Genomic DNA, 13,500 nt, shown 5'->3' with positions numbered 1-13,500 from the left:
TTTGTAACTCTCCATTTAAGAAAACAACCCCATCATACAACAACACCACATTCAGGAAGTGTCATCATTTCTTTGGTGGGAAAACAATGGGGCAAAGATAAATATACACACTCAATTCATGTTGTCAGTCTGTCCCACTTACAAATATCCACCCTGTTAGGCTACATTATTATTTCTAAATGCTAAAATATGTTTGACAGAGAAGTTAAAATCCTGTTCAAGTGTTCAAAATTTTGCTCACTCACAGAGCTATGGCTAATTTATGCTCCAAATTACCACCATGTTAGATTCCATCCTGTTAGGACTATGCACGTAACAGGTTGGAAAATGCACCTAAGAAAATTAAGTTCCTGAGCTTGATCAATATGTTTTTCTGAAAGTCAAACGTCCTTTTTCTGAGAGTACCAGCCAACAGTTTGGACACACCTACTCATTCAAGGGGTTTTGTCTACTTGTACACTGTAGAATAATAGTGAAGACATCAAAACTATGAAATAACACATTTGGAATCACGTAGTAACCAAATATATTTTATTTTAGAGATTCTTCAAAGTAGCCACCCTTTGCCTTGATGAGAGATTTGCACACTCTTGGCATTCCCTCAACCAGCTTAATGAGGTAGTCACCTGGACTGCATTTCAATTAACAGGTGTGCCTTGTTAAAAGTGAATTTGTGGAATTCCTTTCCTTCTTAATGCATTTGAAGCCATTCAGTTGTGTTGTGACAAGGTAGGGGTGGTATACAGAAGACAGCCCTATTTGGTAAAAGACCAAATCCATTTTCTGGCAAGAACAGCTCAAATAAGCAAAGAGAAATGACAGTCCATCATTACTTTAAGACCTGAAGGTCAGTCGCAAGAAACATCAAGAGCTATGATGAAACTGGCTCTCATGAGGACCGCCACAGGAAAGGAAGACCCAGAGTTACCTCTGCTGCAGAGGATACGTTCATTAGAGTTACCAGCCTCAGAAATTGCAGCCCAAATAAATGCTTCACAGAGTTCAAGTGACAGACACATCTCAACATAAACTGTTCAGAGGAGACTGAGGAGGCCTTCATAGCTGAATTGCTGCAAAGAAACCACTACTAAAGGACACCAATAATAAGAAGAGACTTACTTGGGCCAAGAAACACGAGCAATGAAAATGAGACCGGTGGAAATCTGTCCTTTGGTCTGATGAGTCCATATTTGAGATTTTTGGTTCCAACCGCTGTGTCTTTGTGAGACGCAGAGTAGGTGAACGGATGATCTCCGCATGTGTGGTTCCCACCATGAAACATGGAGGAGGTGTGATGGTGTGGGGTGCTTTTCTGGTGACACTGTCATGGTTTATTTAGAATTCAAGGCACACTTAACCAGCATGTCTACCACAGCATTCTGCAGCGATATACTGTCCCATCTGGTTAGAGTCCCTCCCTTAGAGGGACTGTCATTTGTTTTTCAACAGGACAATGACCCAACACACCTCCAGGCTGTGTAAGGGCTATTTGACCAAGAAGGAGAGTGACACTACGTCACTCTCCATCAGATGACCTGGCCTCCAACCTCAACATAATTGTTTGGGATGAGTTGGACCACAGAGTGAAGGAAAAGCAGCAAGCAAGTGCTCAGCATATGTGGGAAGTCCTTCAAGACTGTTGGAAAATAATTCCAGATTAAGCTGGTTGAGAGAATGCCAAGAGTGTGCAAATCTGTCATCAAGGCAATGGATGGCTACTTTGAAGAATATCAAATATATTTGGATTTGTTCAACCATTTTTTTGCTTACCACATGATTCCATATGTGTTATTTCGATGTCTTCACTATTATTCTACAATGTAGAAAATAGTAAAATAAAGAAAAACCCTTTAATGAGTGTGTCCAAACTTGTGACTCCAAACGTTATGAGGTCCAAAAGGCACCGCATGGTAGGAATGGTGTTTTAGGAAAAACCCTGTTAGCTGTCCTTACGGGGTCATTTCAGAACTGGTTAGTGGTCATGTGATGGCAGAAAGGGGAAAACTCAGCATCCTTTCTGCCCCCATTACCAGACCAGTGGTGTTCAGAACCACAACGAGTCCCCGACAGGCTGATGATATCCACTTAGGTTTCACAGCCATGTTGGGGGAATGAAAAATGGATGACCTCATGAGCGAAAGCCTGTTGTCCCCGTCCAGCAACACCTCATGAAGCAGGTTTCCACATCCAAGGTCCTGGCTGAGCCATGTGTTTACTGGGTCTCTCTACCCCGGTTGTGCTAACCCAGAGTCTGCACAGTTTCTGTCTGCCTGCCATCTTCAACCCATTACATGAGTTATCATCAAGACATTGGGTTAATTCTGCTGTATTCTAAGTGTGTATTAAGACATAAAGGCAGGGACCTCTATTTACGCTTGTAAAAGTTGAGGAAATCGAGTCGCAATTACCTCCTTGAAGTTCACGAGAGAACAGATATCCTGTGTGTTCTAAGGGTTGTGATTGAGTGAGGGGTGGAGTAAGTTTCCAGACGTTGATGAGGTAATATGTTTGTAAGAAAGGAATCTAAGATAAATGCAACCTTCCCACGGGGCACACACGGGTTAAATCAACGTTGTTTCCATGTCATTTCAATGAAAGTACGTTGAACCAACGTTAAATTGACGTCTGTGCCTGAGTCTTCAGATTCATACTCTTTCTCAAACACAGGTTTTCATTTTTATAGAAGCTGCAGGGTATATGATAGGAATATAAAGACAGAATAGGTTTTCTAGTGTACATTATTGTAGGTGTAAAGGAATCAATGTGATGGATTAGAACACGCAAATTTCACATGTAATTCATCAGCATGTCACATGTATGTGCTTTCATGAGGAAATTCATGTTTGCCTCTTGTTCAAATTCGGTGGGCGTATGCTGCATATGTCTGTGTACACATGCCTCAGTCATCGATCTTCAGCTTTGACAGAATAATGAAAATGAAACCGTGTTGTCAAAAAGAGAGGACTGGTGCCAGGTCTCTGGACTGGAGGAGTGAAGCTCTCATAAATCATCAGCAGTGAGAGAAGAAACAGTGTGATTATCTCCCGGCGTTTGCCATGTTCTTCTCCACGGATGTTATTGTATAATTCCAGCTGCTCAGGTATGGACAATTAATTCCTCCATGTACGTATGTGCTCCTAGGCCTGGGCTATTCAGCATCACTGCCTGGGTTTCTCTCCATCCAAAGATAAATCTGGGACCTCCGGGTCCAAAGCCTCTTCTTACTGGAGCACGCTGGCTTGTTGTCACTCACACAATGGGACTTTAGGAAAAGAGGAGGCCAGTTAAGATGGATCATGAGAAATGGATCTTAGGCGTGTTAGAGGAAATGGAATTTCATTCCGCGAATATGTGTTTGTGAGAGAAAGGGACATTTATATTGGACTGTAGGAGTGTGCGTCTCTGTGTGTGTCTACATTTTTTACAAAGTGGCTCTCCGGGTCACTGAATGTTTTTTCCTTACATTCTTCATAAAATTCAACCTGTCATGTTGTCAACCCATAGAATCCTAGAGCCTAGTTTCACATTTCTGCACTGACCAATATATTCCATACTCCTGTATGATAAAGCTGCAATGTTGAATTTTTGGGTGACCTGACCAAATTCACATAGAAATGTGAGTTATAGATCTGTCAATCTCATTGAAAGCAAGTCTAAGAAGCTGTAGATTTGTTCTATGTGCGCTATTTTGTTTTTACGTCTTTTACTTTCGTTTTTGTACACCATCTTCAAACATCTGAAAATATCATATTTTTGGTTAAGGAAAACATATTTCACAGCGGTTTAGATGGCACAATTATTCTCTACACTCAACTTGCTTGTCTTGTCACAAAAACTGAAATTAGGCAAGCTATTCGAAATGTAGCAACCAGGAAAGGCGGAGCGATTTCTGCATAGTAACGTATTTCATTGCTTAAACTAGACACATGATTTACTAATGTGAACATACGTCCTATATTCTCAAAGCAAATCAACAGTTGAAAGAGTATGTACTGTGGTGGTGGTGGCTTTGTGTGTGTGTGTGACAGCAGCGTTGCCCTGGACGTGTCCTTCCCTTGGGAGAGACCTGTGGCCTGGGGGTCAGGTTATAATAAGGTGAGGCTACGCTTCTCTCTGCCTCTTACCCTTGTTTAATTCCCTCTGATGTCACCCTGCGCCTCCAAAGCGTTCCTCAATTTCTCCCCGAAAGAGCCGGGGCTCAGAACCTCGTCTCGGAATGTCAACGAGGAATGCCGTGTCATGACCACCTGGAGGGGAGGTCTGTGAATGAATAATGAATAGGAGAGTTATGTGTTTTCTTATGACAATGCGATCCGCACAGAACCCCCAGTTCTGAGTGAAAAGGTGCTCTTGAATTAAATGAGGGTTTTAGAGAATCGCTCAGAGTCGGGAATACTTAGACAGAGACTGGCCTCACATACCAGGGTGCGCATGGCCATTGAACAAGACCAAGCAGAAACATGTCTGAGAATGGGTCTTATTGTGCTGGAGTCTGGCACAGCGGTAATACTCCTGACTCCGGACCACGCATAGCCCCATAGCGACGGAGGGGCGCACTCCGTCTTTGCCCCCTACCACTGTCTGTCCCCTCTCTGTATTTCCTGAAAAAAAACACACACAAAAAAACGTCTTATTTGAATGCCTGGCATTGATTTTGGATATTCATGTTGGCATAGAGTAAGGATACAGTACAGAGACTTGACTTTGGTCTCCTATTGAAAAACCTACATTTGGAAATCTTGAAAGGGGACTAAACATTTTACTGACATGTGTCATCACATTTTTCAGTCTCATTCATGTTCCAGTCTAAATCCTCAGTCTGTTGTAAAACAGATTAATATTCACAACAAACAGGAGGCTGTTATAATGACATTCAAATGACAAATGGAAGCTCGAGACACATGACCCTCTCTGTTTATATTAAAAACATGGCCTCTTCCCAAACTCAATTACCCAGGCTCCCCCACACACAGGGACAGACACTTGGAGAGAGTTATTCTCAGCTCCACACAAGACATTCATTAGTGTCCAAACACTCAGCTAAGCCCCGCTCTCTATCTTAGAATCATTTGGCCGGCCAAAATGGTTCAGATTGGGTCTAATGAATGTAGTCGGAGGAAATTACAGACAATCCCTGTAAGTAGGACACAAAACATAATAGTAATAACCAGAATATGCAGATATAACCAGAATATGCAGGATCACAATTGTGAGTAGTGAGTTCATCTGAGTCTGTGTTACTTAATGAATCCTCCCCCTCTGTGCTCCCTCTGATGCTTCACTGGAGTCAGATTTGGTGATGATTATTTGTGTTTTCTCCGTTCCTATGAGGCATAGAGAGAGCAGAGGGGGTCACAGTGTTGAGTTTTTTACTCTTTTATCAGTCAAATAACAGACATGGTCTGGTCCTCTCCCTGGCAGTGAGTGGGTTGGCCGTCCCTCACCTCCAGGGCCCGTCTCTGATGGAGAGACAAAGACAGAGACACAGACAGCTCACCTCATCTCCTGCTCGCTTTGAAGACAGTCTGCCTCTGTAAAGATACAGCGCCGAAAAATCAATTCCCCATTGACCTCTTCTTTGCTCCTCGGTTCTTCTGAGACACACGATTGGTCATGCTCGCTGAACGCTGAGTAGATTGTTTTAGAAACTTAAACACATTTTGGCTGTGTTTACAACGACAGCCCAATACTGCCATTTTTCCCACAAATTGGTCTTTTGACCAATCAGATCAGTTCTTTTGCCAATAATTGGGAAAAATATCAGAATCGGGCTGTCTGTGTAAATGCATTTGTGACCAATTTAGAGCCCCTGCAGTTGCTTGTTGATGTTCATGCCCAGGTTAAATGTATGTATGCCTCTCACAATGCCTGATCACAATACTGTCAAGACTCAGCTACTGGCCACCCATCTCAACCGAGCTCTGAAGCCCTTGCCCTCCTTTCCCCCTCTGTCTTTCCCCTTCTCCCTCTAATTATTTTGGCAGCCTAGGATCATAATTGACACTCAGGACATGAATGTTATCAGGCATGGCAGGTTGACCTTTGCGGAGTAACAGCCAATAGATTTTCCACGTAAGGCGTGTGGCAGGCATTGACAATAATGTCTACGGGTCGGGCCAGGCTCTCTCCTGGATTACCTGATAATGTCCCATCCCCATGCATAATTAGATTGACATTTCTCACTAATAGCCCTAGCCTCTGTAATTGCTAGTTGTGGTTAATTCTAATATCCGGGGTGATAATTTAAATGATCACATTGCCGGCCCGCATATGGCAGGGTATTTATCTGCCCAGAGGAACATTACAACATAATGTCCTCCTGATGTCTATTGAATGTTTATTGACTGCCTCCGCGGCAGAATTGTTATGTTCTTCACACGATCAAATTAGTCCTAATAAGCGCTGAAACATGAGCATAACATTTTTGACACCGTAACTCACACATAAGCATAGAAATCAGCTGCAACCGGAATCATCCCATCATGTCTAACCAAGAAACATTGGGCCATTAGAAACAGGCATCATCTCCTTCCGCTTAAAGTCCTACTCCAGTCTCCTTTTAAACTCATTCATCACCTGATTTACTTAACAAAAGACACATCTCAATAGGTGGTCCAGGTATGACATCACATGGCACGAGTGTGGGGGGGGGCTTTCCTCTTTTGTCCTTTATTGTTCCCGCAAGCAAGGGGGAGGCCAATGACATCACGCCAGACCATCAGACCAACTCCCTGAATGTCTAAAAAAACACTATTTTGCTCAAAATATAAGAGTACATTACTAGATTTATATTTGGCATAATGTTAATCAACAGGAAAAGTTAAATATTTGCTGGAATGTGTACAGTATTTAATGAAATTCAGTGGATGGACTCTCTTTCTCTCTCGCCTTCTCTCTCTCTCCTCCTAGTATCTGCACTGTCTTCCCCAAGTGACTGAACTCATCAGGTCTGCTTCAGGAGGGGTGGTGGAGCGGGAGAGAGGTGCTCTCCCAGTCTCAGTGTCGACGGGAGCAGCCTCTTATTCATATGTATACACTCATGCTGCTTGCCCTGGTGTGAAATGATGGGTCATTGCAGCGCAACACGGAGTCAGAGGCAGAATCGCAGATCATCTACTCCGCATGAGTGGGCTCCATGAATGAGAATGTGAGAGGGAGAGAGAGAGAGAGCAATGGAGATAGGAGACGGGAGAGAATGTGAGAGGAAAGGCAAGAGAAATGCAAAGAAAGTGAGAAAGTGGGGAATGGAGAACAGAGGAGGGAGGAGGGAGGAGGGAAAGAGACTGTGGAGTGCAAGTCAGGGTGGGAAGAAGAAAGGGCAAGAACATGTAACGAGTATTGTTGATCAAGCTGAGAGTGGCCGTGCAAACGCTCTCACTAACTCAGCGTCCTTCAATAGAGCTACACAGACCCTCACATAATGCACACCAGGGGCTCTTACCCAGTCCAGGGCATATGACATCACACTCTCTTACTGACTCACCCATGCACACATCATGGCTCACACACACACACACACACACACACACACACACACACACACACACACACACACACACACACACACACACACACACACACACACACACACACACACACACACACACACACACAGAACACCCACCCAACTCCTCCAAACACTCCCCATCCTTCACGCTCGGTGCCCTGCTGAGGCCTCTGTCAGCCGTGACTGACTGTATGACAGGGTTGGGGGGGACTTGGTTATGAGTCATGCCTGGGCATGTGGCCTCTCAGCTGGGTACCTCAATGCTACACCTGGGTACCCTGGCTGGCAACCAGAGATGGACAAGATGCTTGGCAAAGAGTGGCATCAGAGAAGTGCTTGAATGATATTCAAAACTGAACAGAGAGGTGAAAAGATTATTCAAGATTATTATTAAGATTATTCAAGGAGGAATATGTATTGCAGTCGGAGTGGCTGACTTTTAATATGAACTCTGTATGTGTTTGGTAGGCAGCGTTGCATGCACTTCTTTTCCACGTCTGAAAACAATCAAGTAAAAATATGAAAGTTAAGATTGAGTTGAGATTGTTCTATGGAGATGTTTCGTCAGAGTAATGTTGGTGGCAGAGCTGATCGCAGATTTAGAGTTCTGTAAAGCTAGTCTGTGTTGAGAACAGGACCCATGTGGCTGGTGAACGCAGCTCTTCTTTTAGCTTTGTATCTAGCAAATGACAGACAAGCAATAGGCAAGGTTTCCCATTTACATGTACACTCTGTTTACTACTCAATCTGGTTTTAACACCAGTTGCAGTGCAAGACATACACACGCCACACGCACACAGACGAATAGTCAAGTGTGGAGGTTTGAAAGTAGATAGGGGACCATATTGACACTAACGCTGTGGTATGGCCATGGACCCAGGGTCATTGTCAGTGAAACAAACAGAGACCCGGAGAGACAGCGAGGCCTCAGATGCTGCTAATCTAATCACCTTCAGCACACTCACTGTGTCACAGCTGGGAGAAGACAGGAAGAAGACTGGACAGGGACACAGGCCTCTGGAACAGGGGCCAGGCCAACACCTGAGCCCCTGCCTGGCACAGAACCCTCAGTCCCTCCACAGAGACAACCTGAGACACAACCTCTAACTCATGTCTCGTTAAGTCTTTGCCATGTATTGCAGTCACTGCTGTCTTGTGATTTTCGTGTTACCGATCGATAGTGTCCAAAAAATATTTTCTATTTATCTCTCTGGAAACAACGCTAACAGGAAGACCAATACTAGTAGGAACTAGTAACAGTAGAGGTATAGGTATCTTAATAAATAAGAATACACATTTTCACCTTATATCCCAGCACACAGATCAAGAAGGACATTTTCTAATGTTGAATTGTGTATTACATGGTGAAAAATACACATTGATTTCATTTGTATTTCCCCCAGAGGCAAATCTGTTTTTAAAGATAGAATGCAAGCTATATTAGATCAAATCCAGACAGGAACTATTATCTTAGCAGGAGACCTAAATCAAACATTTGATAAGTTAGACAGACGTAGTAATAAAAAAAGGCAAATTCAAGGAGCCTCTAAAGAGGCTTATTATTTATAGGACACCTACAACAGACTACATTTCTTTTCTCAAAGTAAGAAAAGCTATTCAAGAATTGACTACATTTTTATTTCCAAAAAATGCACTCAACAATTTAGCTGGGTTAAAAACTTCCATGACATAGTGATATCAGATCATCACGATTAATTACACAAACAGAAAATGCACTTAACGACAGAATATGGAGAATGAACAGAGTGCATCTTCAAGACCCGTTAATGTGTGAAATATGTAGATGTAAAATATAAACCTTTACCATTACAAATATTAACATAGAGGACAGAAACAAGCTGACCCCCAAAATACTTTGGGATGCTTTCAAGGCGTACATTAGGGCAATTATAATCTCATACTCAGCGAAAAGTTCAACTTGAGTTTGAAATACAAATGTAAGTAAAATAAATCACAGTCTTAGAAAAATACCATCAAAAAATCTTCACAAGGTAAAGAAGAACATAGAATTGGTTTTAATTTAAGCAGGAATAAGATCCTTTACTTTTGAAGAGAGCCAACAACTACAGGTTAAACTCAAAAATAAAGCATACTACTTATTTGCAAATAAACCTGGTAAACATCTTGCAGCCCTCACAAAACGAATACACACCTAAACAGTTGTAATTTTCAAAGATAAAGATACAACTGCGTTAATTAGAAACAACAACAACACAATATATACAGTGCCTTGCGAAAGTATTCGGCCCCCTTGAACTTTGCGACCTTTTGCCACATTTCAGGCTTCAAACATAAAGATATAAAACTGTATTTTTTTGTGAAGAATCAACAACAAGTGGGACACAATCATGAAGTGGAACGACATTTATTGGATATTTCAAACTTTTTTAACCAAAAAAATTGGGCGTGCAAAATTATTCAGCCCCCTTAAGTTAATACTTTGTAGCGCCACCTTTTGCTGCGATTACAGCTGTAAGTCGCTTGGGGTATGTCTCTATCAGTTTTGCACATCGAGAGACTGAAATTTTTTCCCATTCCTCCTTGCAAAACAGCTCGAGCTCAGTGAGGTTGGATAGAGAGCATTTGTGAACAGCAGTTTTCAGTTCTTTCCACAGATTCTCGATTGGATTCAGGTCTGGACTTTGACTTGGCCATTCTAACACCTGGATATGTTTATTTTTGAACCATTCCATTGTAGATTTTGCTTTATGTTTTGGATCATTGTCTTGTTGGAAGACAAATCTCCGTCCCAGTCTCAGGTCTTTTGCAGACTCCATCAGGTTTTCTTCCAGAATGGTCCTGTATTTGGCTCCATCCATCTTCCCATCAATTTTAACCATCTTCCCTGTCCCTGCTGAAGAAAAGCAGGCCCAAACCATGATGCTGCCACCACCATGTTTGACAGTGGGGATGGTGTGTTCAGGGTGATGAGCTGTGTTGCTTTTACGCCAAACATAACGTTTTGCATTGTTGCCAAAAAGTTCAATTTTGGTTTCATCTGACCAGAGCACCTTCTTCCACATGTTTGGTGTGTCTCCCAGGTGGCTTGTGGCAAACTTTAAACTACACTTTTTATGGATATCTTTAAGGAATGGCTTTCTTCTTGCCACTCTTCCATAAAGGCCAGATTTGTGCAATATACGACTGATTGTTGTCCTATGGACAGAGTCTCCCACCTCAGCTGTAGATCTCTGCAGTTCATCCAGAGTGATCATGGGCCTCTTGGCTGCATCTCTGATCAGTCTTCTCCTTGTATGAGCTGAAAGTTTAGAGGGACGGCCAGGTCTTGGTAGATTTGCAGTGGTCTGATACTCCTTCCATTTCAATATTATCGCTTGCACAGTGCTCCTTGGGATGTTTAAAGCTTGGGAAATCTTTTTGTATCCAAATCTGGCTTTAAACTTCTTCACAACAGTATCTCGGACCTGCCTGGTGTGTTCCTTGTTCTTCATGATGCTCTCTGCGCTTTTAACGTACCTCTGAGACTATCACAGTGCAGGTGCATTTATACGGAGACTTGATTACACACAGGTGGATTGTATTTATCATCATTAGTCATTTAGGTCAACATTGGATCATTCAGAGATCCTCACTGAACTTCTGGAGAGAGTTTGCTGCACTGAAAGTAAAGGGGCTGAATAATTTTGCACGCCCAATTTTTCCGTTTTTGATTTGTTAAAAAAGTTTGAAATATCCAATAAATGTCGTTCCACTTCATGATTGTGTCCCACTTGTTGTTGATTCTTCACAAAAAATACAGTTTTATATCTTTATGTTTGAAGCCTGAAATGTGGCAAAAGGTCGCAAAGTTCAAGGGGGCCGAATACTTTCGCAAGGCACTGTAGATTCTATGAAAGTGATTCTACATCTGCATTGCTTGCTGTTTGGGGTTTTAGGCTGGGTTTCTGTATAGCACTTTGTGACATTGGCTGATGTAAATAGAGCTTTATAAATAAATGTGATTGATTGATTGACATATAAATCTGAATTAAACAACAGTTGGACTGATCCTACATCCTTCTTAGACTCAACAACCCTGAACCAAATGAAAACAGAGACCACCCAAAGATAAACATTAGACACCTTTAAAACATTCACGCAGAGAAAAGCACCAGGAATGGACGGCTCAATTTAACACTTTGGGACAAAGTAGCGTCGCTATTTACACAAACATAAACACACGTCACTCAATTCAGTACTTCCTGGTTCCATGTATCAAAGAGTTATTTCCGTTATTTTAAAATCAGGAAAATCAGGAGTGCTCTGCTGATTACAGATCCCTAAGTTGAATCATTTGTGACAACAAAATATGAACAAAGCTCCGTTTTTCCCTTTGAGATCGTGTCTCTGCATCGATCTAGGTCTTGCAAAACTAAACATGGCCGTGTTCTCCTTAGCAATCTCACTAGAATAAAGACCTCCATTCCTGACATTATTGAAAGAGATTGTGATTATACCTCACATCTCAAAATAGGACTTCTTATTAATGTTAGATCCCTCACTTCCAAGGCAGTACTAGTCAAAAAACAACTCACTGATCATAAACCTGATGTGATTGGCCTGACTGAAACATGGCTCAAGGCTGATGAATGTATTATGTTAAATTAAGCCTCTCCTCCTGGTTACACTAGTGACCATATCCCGTGCGCATCCTGCAAAGGTGGAGGTGCTGCAAAAATGTATGACAGCTAATTTCAATAAATTATTTTAAAAAATGTTGATTTTCTAGTCATTTAGCAGACGCTCTTATCCAGAGCTACTTACAGTTAGTGCACCCATCTTAAGATAGCTATGTGGAACAACCACAAATAACAGGCATAGTAAGTAGACTTTTCCTCAAAAAAGTAGTTATCAGTGTCGTGACGTGACTTATTTTAATGTGATGACTGTTATTTATCATAACAACTAACTATGTTTAATTGTTACCCGATTAAATGAATCATGTAACAACTAACTCATTAGGGATTTGGGGCACCATGGAAGAAGTTGTTTATAGAGTTACCATCTCCCGAATTACTCTAAGAGATATGTTATATATCGATAACATTCACTTATTAATCATTACCTCATATCAGTCTCATTCTGAACATTGCAGACTTCTTGAATCTGCACAAACCCGAGTCTTACTGATCATTCCGTACCACACAAATTGATTAGATTATTATTATTATGACAACACAGGATACACCCACACACATGATATAGGTTATTGATTAGAAACGTAATATGATGAAAACAGGTCCCTAGTGGACTAACACAATATGACACTTGTTGCAAAAGATGGAGAGTTAGAGAGAGAGAGAGAGAAAGTGAGAGAGAAAGCGAGACTTGGATACATTTGGGAAGTAATCCTAATACCTTGTCCCGAACTGCCGACCGTTTGGGTAAGAAGTAATGCATGTATTTACATGTTGAACGTCTTTCTTCGTCGTGCATCTCGGTTTGGACCCAGGCCTTCGTGAAAAGGGTTCCACTTTGCGAAAAGGTTTCGATTGGGCCTTCTCCTTCGTTCGTAAGAGTAAGGCTCTGATTGTCTACAACAGGTCACAATGTCCTTCTTCTTAGTTGTCTGTGTTTACTTTCACTCATTCTGAGGACAGCTAATCAGCCGTGTCGATGATCCCCAGAGTTGTGATGAGAGCAGTATAGTCGACAATGATTTGAAGAGAATAACCGGATAGTCCTACTTAAATTAACTTTCTTAGATACAGAACTTAGAACAGCTACTCAGCCTTAACATTGATTGTTAGAGGCTGCTTTGTCGTCTTCCCCTCGTGTTGATTTTCAGGGTCCTGACCAATGGAGACCTAGCTGCAGCTTGAGTCCTAGTCTTAAGTTCTAGGACCACTTGTACATGCCCAGCTGTAGACTGGCAATGTCTAGTCTTTATCTTCTTCAACTCATGTGGAGATTCAAAGTTATAACCATTTTCAGCCGTGTAGCAACAGCTACACTTTTTCTGGTCTTAGCAT

The sequence above is a fragment of the Oncorhynchus kisutch genome, linkage group LG29, assembly GCF_002021735.2.
Source record: "Oncorhynchus kisutch isolate 150728-3 linkage group LG29, Okis_V2, whole genome shotgun sequence".
NCBI lineage: Eukaryota > Metazoa > Chordata > Actinopteri > Salmoniformes > Salmonidae > Oncorhynchus > Oncorhynchus kisutch.
The sequence above is the reverse complement of the archived record's forward strand: the minus strand, read 5'-3'. Positions refer to the sequence as shown.